The sequence below is a fragment of the Nelumbo nucifera genome, chromosome 3 (assembly GCF_055504915.1).
Source record: "Nelumbo nucifera cultivar China Antique chromosome 3, China Antique-T2T, whole genome shotgun sequence".
Classification (NCBI taxonomy): Eukaryota; Viridiplantae; Streptophyta; class Magnoliopsida; order Proteales; family Nelumbonaceae; genus Nelumbo; species Nelumbo nucifera.
The window spans coordinates 83,050,752-83,063,720 of NC_142651.1; positions in this window are offsets into that span (position 1 = coordinate 83,050,752).

Below are 12,969 nucleotides of genomic sequence, written 5' to 3' on the forward strand. Positions count from 1 at the left end.
GTGAAGGAGAAGTCACACTCTACTTGGGGACTAATGCAACTGTTGCAGCCGCGGCCATAGGAACCGTGGAGTTATTTTTTAGAGAATGAACGATTGTACTGAAAGATTGTCTTTATGTACAAAACTTAAGGAGAAAATTGATTTTTGTTTCAAAACTGTGTGCAGGTGGTTATTCTGTCGTCTTTAGTAATACGATTACTATTAAAAGAAACAACAGATTCATCGAATACGGGGAACTAGAGAACAATCTCTATGTTCTACATCCTTCTCTAGAAACTAACATAACCGAAACTACGCCGGCTGAAATCCCCAAGAAGAGAGCCCATGATATAGTTAATCCCACGTGTCTGTGGCATTACCGACTTGGCCACATCGGTTGCAAATGGATTTACAAGAGGAAGAAGGGCCCCGATGGTAGGGTTGAGACCTTCAAAGCTCGTCTGGTGGCGAAAGGGTACACTCAGAAAGAGGGCATCGATTATGAGGAAACCTTTTCGCCTATGGCCATGCTTAAGTCCATTAGGATCCTGCTAGCTGTAGCAGCATACCATGATTATGAGATTTGGCAGATGGATGTCAAAACTGCATTCTTGAATGGAGATCTTACTGAAGATATCTGTATGCAACAGCCGCAAGGCTTCATTGCTGCAAGTCAAGAAAACATGGTATGTAAACTTAACAGATCCATTTATGGACTTAAGCAAGCTTCTAGAAGTTGGAACATTCGTTTTGACTCTGCTATCAAATCGTTTGATTTTGAGCAGAATCCGGATGAACCCTGTGTCTATAGGAAGTACAGTGGAGATAAGGTTACCTTCTTGGTTCTGTATGTAGAAGACATTCCACTCATTGGGAATGATGTAGGAATGTTAACTACGGTGAAAGTATGGCTTTTACAGCAATTCTCCATGAAAGATCTTGGAGATGCCTCCTATATACTGGGACTTCGACTCTATAGAGATAGATCGAAGCAGATAATAGGATTATCCCAATCTACTTACATTGACAAAATAGTCAAAAGATACAGCATGGAAAACTCCAAGAAAGGAAATGTTCCTTTCAGGCACGGAGTCGCTCTCTCCAAGAATATGTCTCCAAAGACTTTTGAGGAGATTGATGGCATGATAGACGTTCCCTATGCCTCTGGCGTAGGGAGCATCATGTATGTCAGGCTGTGCACTCGTCCTGACATTGCTCAGGCAGTGAGTGTAGTAAGCAGATCTTAGGCCAACCCAGGGCAGGAGCACTGGACTGCTGTGAAAAACATAGTTAATTACCTTCGAAGGACAAAAGAGTTTTGTCTAGTGTTCAACGGTAGCTCACTATAGATCCAAGGGTATACAAATGCTGATTTCCAGTCGGATCCAGATGATAGAAATTCTACATCTGGATATGTTTTCACGATAGGATCGTATGTTGTTTGCTGGAAAAGCAGCAAACAGGGATCCACTGCAGACTCCACGACCGAGGCCGAGTACATTGCCGCAGGTGAGGCTGCCAAAGAAGCCGTCGGGATGAAGAAATTCGTTCACGAGTTGGGAGTAGTCCCGTCTAGCACATCACCCATCCCATTGTTGTGTAACAACAATGGAGCCATTGCTCAGGCTAAGGAGCCACGAGCCCACTCGAAGTCGAAGCACATCGAGAGGAAGTACCACGTACTACGGGAGATTGTTGGTAGAGGGGACGTCCTGATTCAGAAGGTAGCGTCAGTAGAAAATGTAACAGACCCATTGACGAAGCCACTATCACAGAAAGTGTTTGAGAAACACGTGGAAAGCATGGGACTCCAGCTAGTACCTAATTGGACCTAAGTGCAAGTGGGAGCTGTTAGACAGTTTGGTATGCCCTTAGCTTCAATCAGAATGATGTACTTTATGAGTTTATTGTAGATGAATAAAAGTGCATATTTGATTCATGTTCCCTTGGTATGTTTCTGTGTAATACCCATAAACTGGACACTTAATGAGACTCATGTTTGTTTAGAATGTTCACAGCCAGTGGGTCGGTCTAGGGAGACCTATCCTAATAAGGTTGACACTGTGGTGCCACCAAGTCGGTTGGGGTGGCCTGTCTCAGGTATGAGGGTGAAACCCTAGGCACATACAGTGTAGGATTAATTGAATCTTTGAACTAGACTAGATTTCCAATATTGCCCTGGACCTTGAAAATTGATGGGCAAAACTGGAAAGTTACACCCGACCCCTAGACTCGATTATGATACTGCACTAGGTGTCGGATTGGGCTGTCTTTGATGTACCAATCAGTGAGATCCTTAGCGGGGGTCAAAACCAGGGTATGTTGGGACAGTCTGAGAATTCATCTGAGTGGGTGATCATAGTGACAGGATCAGCCCCTTTGTCGGACAAAGGTAATGATCGGGGATGCACTCTCACTGATGGAAACCAAGACTGCCGGTAGCCGATTTCAACCGTTGAGATTTGTTTTGCAAAGTATATTTTATATGAGATATAAAAGTATATATATTATGGTTTCTAAAATGTTTGCAAAAAGGTTTTAATTCCCGGGATCCATATAATTAGAGAGTGCAACACTGTTCCTTGCAGCCGAGGGAGAGGTCCTCTCTTGTCGGGCAGTGTATGATCATTATGGGCTGAGAGGTTAAGTGTAAGACCATTGAGGATAATACCTGATGGGCTAATCTTGCATCTGCCCACAGTCCCTGGGTGTTACAAGGTGGATTGGCCCAGGGACCACTTAGGGTAAGTGTTGGGCCCATAGAGCCCATAAGATGGGTTTTAGGGGGTGCACTGTCCATAACAGTGTATTCGGCCAGGCCTTGTAACAAAGGCTGGGCTGAACCCATGTGGCTAATGTGTAAATCAATGTTTGGGTCCCACGCCATACAAGGAAGCCCAACTGGGCAGCAGTTAGGAAGGTTAAGTGAGTACATAAGCTTAATGGGCCTAAAGCCCATTTCGAACTGGGCTATTTGATTAGTTAATCATGGAGCGAATTCTGAGATGGATTAGCAGATAGGATAGGGTCTTGACCCTATCCACTCAGAGAGTCCAGATCTGAATGTGATTCAGATCTAGAAACCTCCTAATAAGATTAGGAGAAAGCTAATCTAATCTGCAGATAAGATAAGGGTTTATCCTTATCACCTAAAGATAGGGCTCATCCAAATATGATTTGGATAAGCAACTCCTAATTGGATTTGGAGCTGATCTTTTAGGTTAACAAAGGAGGGGGCCACAGCTTTTAGAAGAGACATAATCAAAAATCCTCTTGAGTGCTGAAATCACAAGAAGAGAGAATTCTGCACCCTGCGAATACTCTCTTGCTGCCTCCTTACTGTCGTTGCCATTACCTTCAGTTCGATCTCCAGTTCTTGGGAGAAATCAATATCTGATCTTGGTACCAATCTTTTTGGAAAAGATTGATTGGAGCTGTACTCACAAGCCATCCAGTTGATTCTTGCGAAGGGTCAAGTTCTTTTGGAAGAACATTGCTGATTCTGCTCCATCCTGCACTGCGCCATCTTCAGTGGGAGCAGATTTTGGATCCTTCCTTGGGCGTGAACACCTCCATTGGGAGATACTGTTTCTCCATATCAGGTACATCCTCCCTCCTACTCCTTTTGGTTTAGATCTGGTTTGGTTCATGGTTCAAGATTTATCATTGAAAAATATGTTTTTCTAAAATAGGGAATGCGATTCCCAGTTGAAGGGAGAGAAAATTTTTTTGAAATTTGCCCCCTTATTCTGCAAGATCTGGGCATCCATACGATGGATCTCTCATCCCTTCAATTTATGGAAATCAATCAAACCTTTATGAATCTTGCCTATTAATCGATTAAAATCATGAGGTACCATATGCAGCCAAGAACGATTCAGTTAGTCATGCTTGCATCCTATCCTATCTATTCATTCTAGGCACATGATTCCAGATAAGTTGAAATCGTTCAAGGATAAGCTTCTAGGGAGCAGAAATTTCAAAAGGCAAGGTTAAAAAAAAAAAGTGATGATCGAAGCATGCTAGGGTTATCCAAATTCCATCAAATTTCCCTAATCCCCCCACACTTAAGTTGTACATTGTCCCGAATGTATGTGATTATGCATGAAGTAGAAGGCTTTGGGGGTACTTCCCTATTCGTCTTGTTGGGTTCCTACTAAACAAAAATCAAAACCAAATAAAATAACAAAGCTAACTAAACACAATGAGTTGCCTCCCACAAGCGCAATTTGTTTAACGCCGTTATGCTCGACGTTCTCCTCTGCTCCTTTAATCCAATGAATACCGAGGAATGTCCAACGAGATGTCTACCATAGAGGAGACATTTGCATCCTCGTGGAACAACTTCAATTGATGCCCATTCACCTTGAAGATCTTACCTGTGTCGAGACTTTTGATCTCTACTGCACCATAAGGAAATACATTAGTCACAATAAATGGACCCATCCACCTGGAACGCAGCTTATCTGGCATGAGTTGGAGTCGAGAATTGTACAATAAGACCTTTTGTCCAATTTTAAATTGTTTTCTTAAGAGTACATTGTCATGGAATAATTTGGTCTTTTCTTTGTAGATTCTTGAATTTTCATATGCCTCTAACCTCAACTCTTCCAGTTCTTGCAACTGGAGCTTCCTTTCCTTCCCTGCTTCTTCCATATTCATGTTGCATTGCTTGATTGCCAAATAGGCCCTATGTTTAATTTCAATGGGCAAGTGGCAAGATTTGCCAAAAATTAACCGATAAGGGGAGATACCTATTGGGGTCTTGTAAGCTGTTCGATATGCCCAGAGAGCATCATCTAGACGTAGGCTCCAATCCTTCCTTCCCGGATTCACTGTCTTTTCCAAGATAGACATTACCTCTCTATTGGAAATTTCAGCTTGCCCATTAGTTTGCGGGTGATAGGTAGTGGCGATTCGATGATGCACCCCATACCTTCTCAACAAGGCTTCGACGGTTCTATTGCAAAAGTGGGTCCCTTGATCGCTTATGATGGCTTGAGGGATGCCAAACCTACTGAAGATGTTAGACTTGATAAATCCTACAACACATTTAGAATCATCAGTCTTGGTGGCTTTGGCTTCCACCCATTTTGAGACATAATCGACTACCAAAAGTATATGAGAAAAACCACAAGAGGGAGGAAAGGTCACGAATAATGGTACAAGTAGCAATTAGGTTGATATCTTTTGGGGTCAATTGTTCGTGACAGCCTTTGACCAATGTTTTAACATGGTTCAACCTAAAGGGAATCGATGGAACAAGATTCAGTAAGTGCAGCTATCTCAATTATTGTTATTTTGGTTTAACTGTTTTCACAAATCTTAATGCTATCCCTGTTTAACATGGAACGCTATCGTACCCAGTTGAGTGGTGATAAGTGTTGATCGAATGCTGGGTTTGGTCAACTGAATTAGGAAAACACAAGGTTTATTATGGCTATCCTAATAAATCTAAGGTTAAATGCTTGAATTGCAAGAATGCCGAATTGTACCTAGGATCAATGGCCAATCGATTCAACCCAAACCCTTGAACCAGAATTCAGTAAGACTGATTTTCTCTTGTTAGTTTAGTTTGCTATTGTTTTCTTATTCTTTTAAATTTTAGTTATTTTCCCACTCAATTACTTTATCCATTCGGCTAGGAGATTACTGATTTTCTCCCTGTGGGATTCGACCTAGTACCACTTTTTACTGCAATTATTTGATTGTGGGACTAGTACTAATTTTGAGGGCTTCGACAACCCATCAAAAATTTGGCACCGTTGTCGGGGAGCAACTTTAATTTCTTAGCTATTACCTTCTCTTTGTTAACCCCTTTTGTTTTATGACTCGTGTTTCTCAACAAGGTGAACTCGAGTACAACCTCGAAATTGAGAGGGCCACCCATCATTTAAGGAAGGAGGCAAGACAAAGGAAGGAACGTTCACCAAAAAAGGTGAATTCAGATTGTGATTCATCTGTGATCTACCCATCTTTGAAGGAGAAGAAAGAATGGCTGACAGAGAGAGGACGTTGAGAGAGTTAGCTGCACCAATGATGAACCAACAGCCCCTATGCATCACGTATCCCAATCTTGAGGTAGGTTTTGAATTGAAATCTGGTTTGATACAATTATTGCCTCTATTTCATGGTTTTCTAGGTGAGGACCCTCATAAGCATCTGAAGGAATTCCATGTCGTCTGTTCAAGCATGAAACCCCACGGTATGACCGAGATTCAGGTAAAACTCATAGCCTTTCCATTTACTTTACGTGATAAAGCAAAGGATTGGTTGTATATTCTTCCTCCCAGTTCAATATGCACATGGGATGAGATGAACAAGGTATTTTTAGAAAAACATTTCCCTGCATCCCGGGCTGCAAACATAAGAAAAGAAATATGTGGAGTTCGGAAATTTGGTGGTGAGACGCTATATGAATATTGGGAAAGTTTTAAACAACTTGTTGCTAGTTGTCCACACCACCAAATACCCGAACAACTTTTGATCCAATACTTCTATGAAGGGCTTCAGCCCATGGATAGAAGTATGGTCGATGCAGCCAGTGGAGGAGCCCTAGTGAACAAGACACCCGAAGCGGCCAGGGAATTAATTTCCAACATGGCCGAAAATTCACAGTAGTTCGGTGCAAGGATAGATGGCACCACTAGACGGGTTAATGAGGTAAGCCATGCCAATTTAGAAAATCAGATTTCAGATCTAACAGCTTTGGTTAAGCAACTTGCTGCAGGGCAATTACAAACAGCCAGGGTGTGTGGTATCTGTTCGATTCCTGGGCATCCTATGGACATGTGCCCATCATTGCAAGATGGTTCGATGCAGCAAGTCAATGCCGTAGGAGGATTCCCGGGGCTGCCCCAACGAAAGTATGATCCCTACTCCAATTATTACAATCCGGGGTGGAGAGATCATCCAAATCTAAGCTACGGGAACCAAGGAGGACAGCAACAATATCAGCCCCATTTTTTCAGTCGACAGCCCCAGTTTTCAACACCCATCATAGCGCAAGGCCAACCCCCAAATTCAAGTACGTCATTAGAAGATATAGTTAAGGCTCTAGCTACTAATACTTAGCAATTTCAGCAAGAAACAAGAGCCAGCATTCAAAATTTGGGGAATCAAATCAGCCAACTTGCCATTTCCATTAGCAAGTTGGAGGCACAAAGCTCCGGGAAACTACCATCACAAATGGTAGTCAACCCCAAGGAGAATGTAAGTGCAGTGGTGCTGAGAAGCGGGAAGGAACTGCAGCTAGAACCCACCTCACCAAGGAAGGTGGATAAAGGACAGGAAGAAGAGGAGGTTCTGGACTCAAGAGTTAGAGAGAACGTTTAAGCCGTGATCAAGAGGACCTTACCAGAAAAACATGCTGATCCAGGTATATTCACCCTACCTTGTGTGATTGGCAATAAGCAAATTGAGCATGCCATGCTAGACTTAGGTGCATCTATCAATGTCATGCCATACTCGATTTACTATGCTTTGAGATTAGGTCCTTTAAGGGAAGTTAAAGTTGTTATCTAATTAGTTGATCATCCTAATGCCTACCTAGAAGGGATTGTTGAGAATGTAATAGTGCAGGTTAACGATTTAATTTTTCCAGCTGATTTTTACATTCTGAAGATGGAGGAGAACACGGTCGAAGGTTCAGCCCCACTTCTATTAGGCAGGCCATTCATGAAAACGGCCAAGACCAAAATAGATGTGGATGAGGGTACCCTTTCCGTCGAATGTGACTGAGAGACTGTTAAATTTAATATTTTTGAAGTTATGAAGTACCTAATTGAAGACCATTCGATCTATTCGGTTGACAGTTTTGATCCAACTGTGCAAGAAATTTTTGAAAAAGATATGAATGAGGAGTTATAATCGAGTGCAGAATTGGATACCAAGGCCCCTATTCCAGATTTGAACCCGCCCATGATGGATGGAAGGGGAGCACACCGAAAGCTGCAACCACGAGAGTTAACGTAGCAAAGGAGGACGCTGAGCATAACGACGTTAAACAATTGCGCTTGTGGGAGGCAACCCATTGTGTTTAGTTAATTCTGTTATTTTGTTTGGTTTTGATTTTTGCAGGAACCTCACAAGGCGAACAAGGAAGTACCCCCGAATCTTTCTACTTTATGCATAATCACATACATTGGGGACAATGTATAACTTAAGTGTGGGGGGATTAGGGAAATCTGATAGAAATTTGGGATACCTTACCTTCTTGAAATTTCTACTCCCGGAAACTTATCCTTGAATGATTTCAACTTATCAGGAATCATATGCTTAGGATGAATAGATAAGATAGGATGCAAGGATGACTAACTGAATATTTCTTGGCTGCATATGGTACCTCATGATTTTAATCGATCAATAGGCAAGATGCATAAGGGTTTGATGGATTTTCACATAATTATCTGTCAAACATGGATTGATTATTCTAGAACTTGCTGTGTTAGGCATATAGAGACCACGATCAATGAATTCATGGATCAGGTGATGAAACCCTGTGATTCTTGTGAAAAAAAAATTAGAAAATAAAATCGTGACTAATGTGAGATGGAGCATAAAATGCACTCACATCTAGAAATGAAAGCAAGTGTGAGATGGAGCATAAAATGCACTCACATCTAGAAACAAAAACAAGTGTGAGATGGAGCATAAAATGCACTCACATCTTGAAACGAAGGCAAGGGTGAGATGGAGCATAAAATGCACTCACCCTAGAACCCCAACCCCATTCTCACCTTCAGATCCTAGGAGTTCATACTAAGTGGGGGAGATGTGATACATAGCAAGCTTATGGCAATAAGCACACTTTGTTTTGGCTTAAGAAACAAAGAAAGGTAAGTGAATCTGGTTGTATTGGTTTGTTAAAGCAATGAGTACCCATTCAGCCAAGGATGTTTTCAGCTCGGGAAGGCTTGTCTCCTTGACTATCGGTTCAACTTGGGACCATGAGGAATGATGATTTGCGATCAATCTTGGACGAGAAGAAGGGGAGAAAGAGATGGAAGAGGGAAGGTTACCAAGTCTGAACGAAAGCATGCAATAAACCAGGCCTCATGTAAAGAAAAAGAAAGATTGAAAATCAATAGTTAGGATCTCCTGTTTTGCTTGAGTTTTGCCTTGCCCGAGGACGGGCAAAGTTTAAGTGTGGGGGGATTTGATGAAACTGAAAGGAACCCTATTTTTGTCCCCTAATTTTCATCTTTCTACATTATATTAGCACTTAAATGAACTCATTACTCTTGTATTTCGATCCAGGTCAATAAAGAAGGCAATTGGAAGAAAACTGGGCAAATCGGGTGATTTTGCACAGCTTCGGCGACAGTCAGAAATCTGGGCCTAACTCTCAATTCCAGACTCCGAATTGGACAATTCAAGAAGAATTAAAAAGATGAAAGGAAGGCCACAACTTTTATGTTTTGGGTTTTGACAGATTCGGCCCACATCGAGTAGGAAAATGAGCCCAAAGTCAGAGCAAGTTCACAGCCAGGCCCATTTCACAACTTAAGCCCAACTCGCAGAAGTACCTTGAAGCAGCCCAAGTTTTAAAGCAGCCCAACTCGAATTCAAGGGTCAAGAGTCCAAATCTCGAATGTAATCTCCAAAGAGAGAGTCTTATCAGATCTAAAGTCTTGAATGTAATCCTAGAGAGATAAGAAGATTGAGATTAGATCATTAGATAAGAGATAGGATAGGATTAGTTCAAAGAAGATCAAGACTCCCTAAAGATAAGATGATCTCCTAGAAGGAGTTGGAAAACAGCCCTCTCCTTTGGCTATATAAAGAGGGGGGCGAACCAGCTCTAGCATCACTCACTCCAAGATCCAAGAGATCATCAAGAAGACCAAGAAAGCTCAAGAAAGCAGTTCGGCCATAGAGAAGAAAGGCATGAAGATTGCGCAGGTCATGAGCAGCTAAGCTTCTTTTTTTGGTTCAAGGGGGGGAGGTTCGATTGTGTCATTGTGAGGTTCTGTTGTTAATTTATTTTCTTGCTTTTTAATTCAAGTATTCATTGATTCTTGAGCATATTTTTAGTGAATGTTAATGTTAATTAGTTTGACAAACTAAATTAATGTTGATTTTCCTACTGCTATCCATGATTTTGGTGATCCGTAATTGTCACAAATAATGGAACAAGTAGCAATTAGGTTGATATCTTTCTGGATCAATTATTCATGACAGCCTTTGACCATTGTTTTAACATGGTTCAACCTAAAGGGAATCGATGGAATAAGATTCAGTAATTGCAGCTATCTCAATTATTGTTATTTTGGTTTAACAGTTTTCACAAATCTTAATGCTATCCCTATTTAACATGGAACGCTATCGTACCCAGTTGAGTGGTGATAAGTGTTGATCGAATGCTGGGTTTGGTCAACTTAATTAGGAAAACACAAGGTTTATTATGGCTATCCTAATAAATCTAAGGTTAAATGCTTGAATTGCAAGAATAAAGAATTGTACCTAGGATCGATGGCCAATCGATTCAACCCGAACACTTGAACCAGAATTCAGTAAGACTGATTTTCTCTTGTTAGTTTAGTTTGCTATTGTTTTCTTATTCTTTTAAATTTTAGTTATTTTCCCACTCAATTACTTTATCCATTCGGCTAAGAGGTTACTGATTTGCTCCCTGTGGGATTCGAAGGCCTCAAAATTAGTACTAGTCCCACAATCAAATAATTGCAGTAAAAAGTGGTAATAGGTCAAATCCCACAGGGAGCAAATCAGTAATCTCTTAGCCGAATGGATAAAGTAATTGAGTGGAAAAATAACTAAAATTTAAAAGAATAAGAAAACAATAGCAAACTAAACTAACAAGAAAAAATCAATCTTACCGAATTCTGGTTTAAGGGTTGTTCGGGTTGAATCGATTGGTCATCGATCCTAGGTACAATTCAACATTCTTGCAATTCAAGCATTTAACCTTAGATTTATTTGGATAGCCATAATAAACCTTGTGTTTTCCTAATTCAGTTGACCAAACCCAGCATTTCGATCAACACTTATCACCACCCAACTGGGTACGATAGCGTTCCATGTTAAATAGGGATAGCATTAAGATTTGTGAAAACAGTTAAACCAAAATAACAATAATTGAGATAGCTGCAATTATTGAATCTTGTTCCATCGATTCCCTTTAGGTTGAACCATGTTAAAACATTGGTCAAAGGCTGTCATGAACAATTGACCCAAAAAGATATCAACCTAATTGCTACTTGTACCATTATTCATGATAATTACGGATCACCAAAATCATGGATAGCAGTAGGAAAATCAACATTAATTCAGTTTGTCAAACTAATTAACATTAACATCCACTAAAAATATGCTCAAGAATCAATGAATACTTGAATTAAAAAGCAAGAAAATAAATTAACTACAGAACCTCACAATGACACAATCGAACCTCCCCCCCCCCCCCACCCTTGAACCAGAAAAAGAAGCTTAGCTGCTCATGACCTGCGCAATCTCCATGCTTTGCTTCTCCATGGCCGAACTGCTTTCTTGAGCTTCTTGGTCTTCTTGTTGATCTCTTGGATCTTGGATTGAATGATGCTAGAGCTGGTTTTCCCCCCTCTTTATATAGCCAAAGGAGATGGCTGTTTTCCAACTCCTTCTGGAGATCATCTTATCTTTAGGGAGTCTTGATCTTCTTTGAACTAATCCTATCCTATCTCTTATCTAATGATCTAATCTCAATCTTCTTATCTCTCTAGGATTACATTCAAGACTTTAGATCTGATAAGACTCTCTCTTTGGAGATTACATTCGAGATTTGGACTCTTGACTCTTGAATTCGAGTTGAGCTGCTTTAAAACTTGGGCTGCTTCAAGGTACTTCTGCGAGTTGGGCTTAAGTTGTGAAATGGGCCTGGCTGCAAACTTGCTCCGACTTCGGGCTCGTTTTCCTACTCGATGAGGGCTGGATCTATCAAAACCCAAAACATAAAAGTTGTGGGCCTTCCTTTTATCTTTTTAATGCTTCTTGAATTGTCCAATTCGGAGTCCGGAATTGAGAGTTAGGTCCAGATTACGGACTATCGCCGAAACTGTGCAAAATCATCCGATTTGCCCTGTTTTCTTCCAATTGCCTTCTTTATTGACCTGGATCGAAATACAAGAGTAATGAGTTCATTTAAGTGCTAAAATAATGTAAAAAGATGAAAATTAGGAGACAAAAATAGGGTTCCTTTCAGTCTCATCAAAAGGGTCCCATGAAATCAATACCCCAAACATCAAATATTTCACATATAAGAATGGGTGTTTGGGGCATCTCATTCCTGCAAGATAGTGTACCTGTTTGCTGACATCTTTCACAATTTTCACAGAACAAGTATGCATCTCTAAATAGGGTTGCCCAATACAGCCCACTATCCAAGACCTTTCGAGCAGTCCTCTTTGGCCCAAAATGGCCACCACAAGCATAATTATGACAAAAAAATAGAATCGACATCTGCTCTTCCTCAGGGACACACCTCCTAATCATTTGATCAGAACAAAATTTCCAGAGATAGGGTTCGTCCCATACATAATATTTTGCCTCATACCTGATTTTGTTTTTCATGGATTTGCTAAGGTCATTAGAGAAGAATCCGATGACCAAGTAGTTCACAATATCAGCATACCATGGAACCATACCTCTCATGTGAAACAACTGCTCATCAGGAAACAACTCACAGATGGGTGAGGAGTCCTTATCTTTCACCAACCTACTTAGATTATCCGCCACCGAGTTTTCAGCTCTCTTTCAATCCTTGATCTCTAAATCAAACTCTTGGAGCAAGAGTATGCACCTTATTAGCCTCGGTTTTGACTCCTTCTTCGCTAGTAGGTATTTCAAAGCTGCATGGTCAGAAAATACAATTACCTTAGAGACAAGCAAATATGATCTAAATTTGTCTAAAGCAAACACAATAGCTAGTAGCTCCTTTTCAGTAGTTGTGTAGTTGTTCTGTGCAGCATTCAATGTTTTGGAAGCATAGTAGAT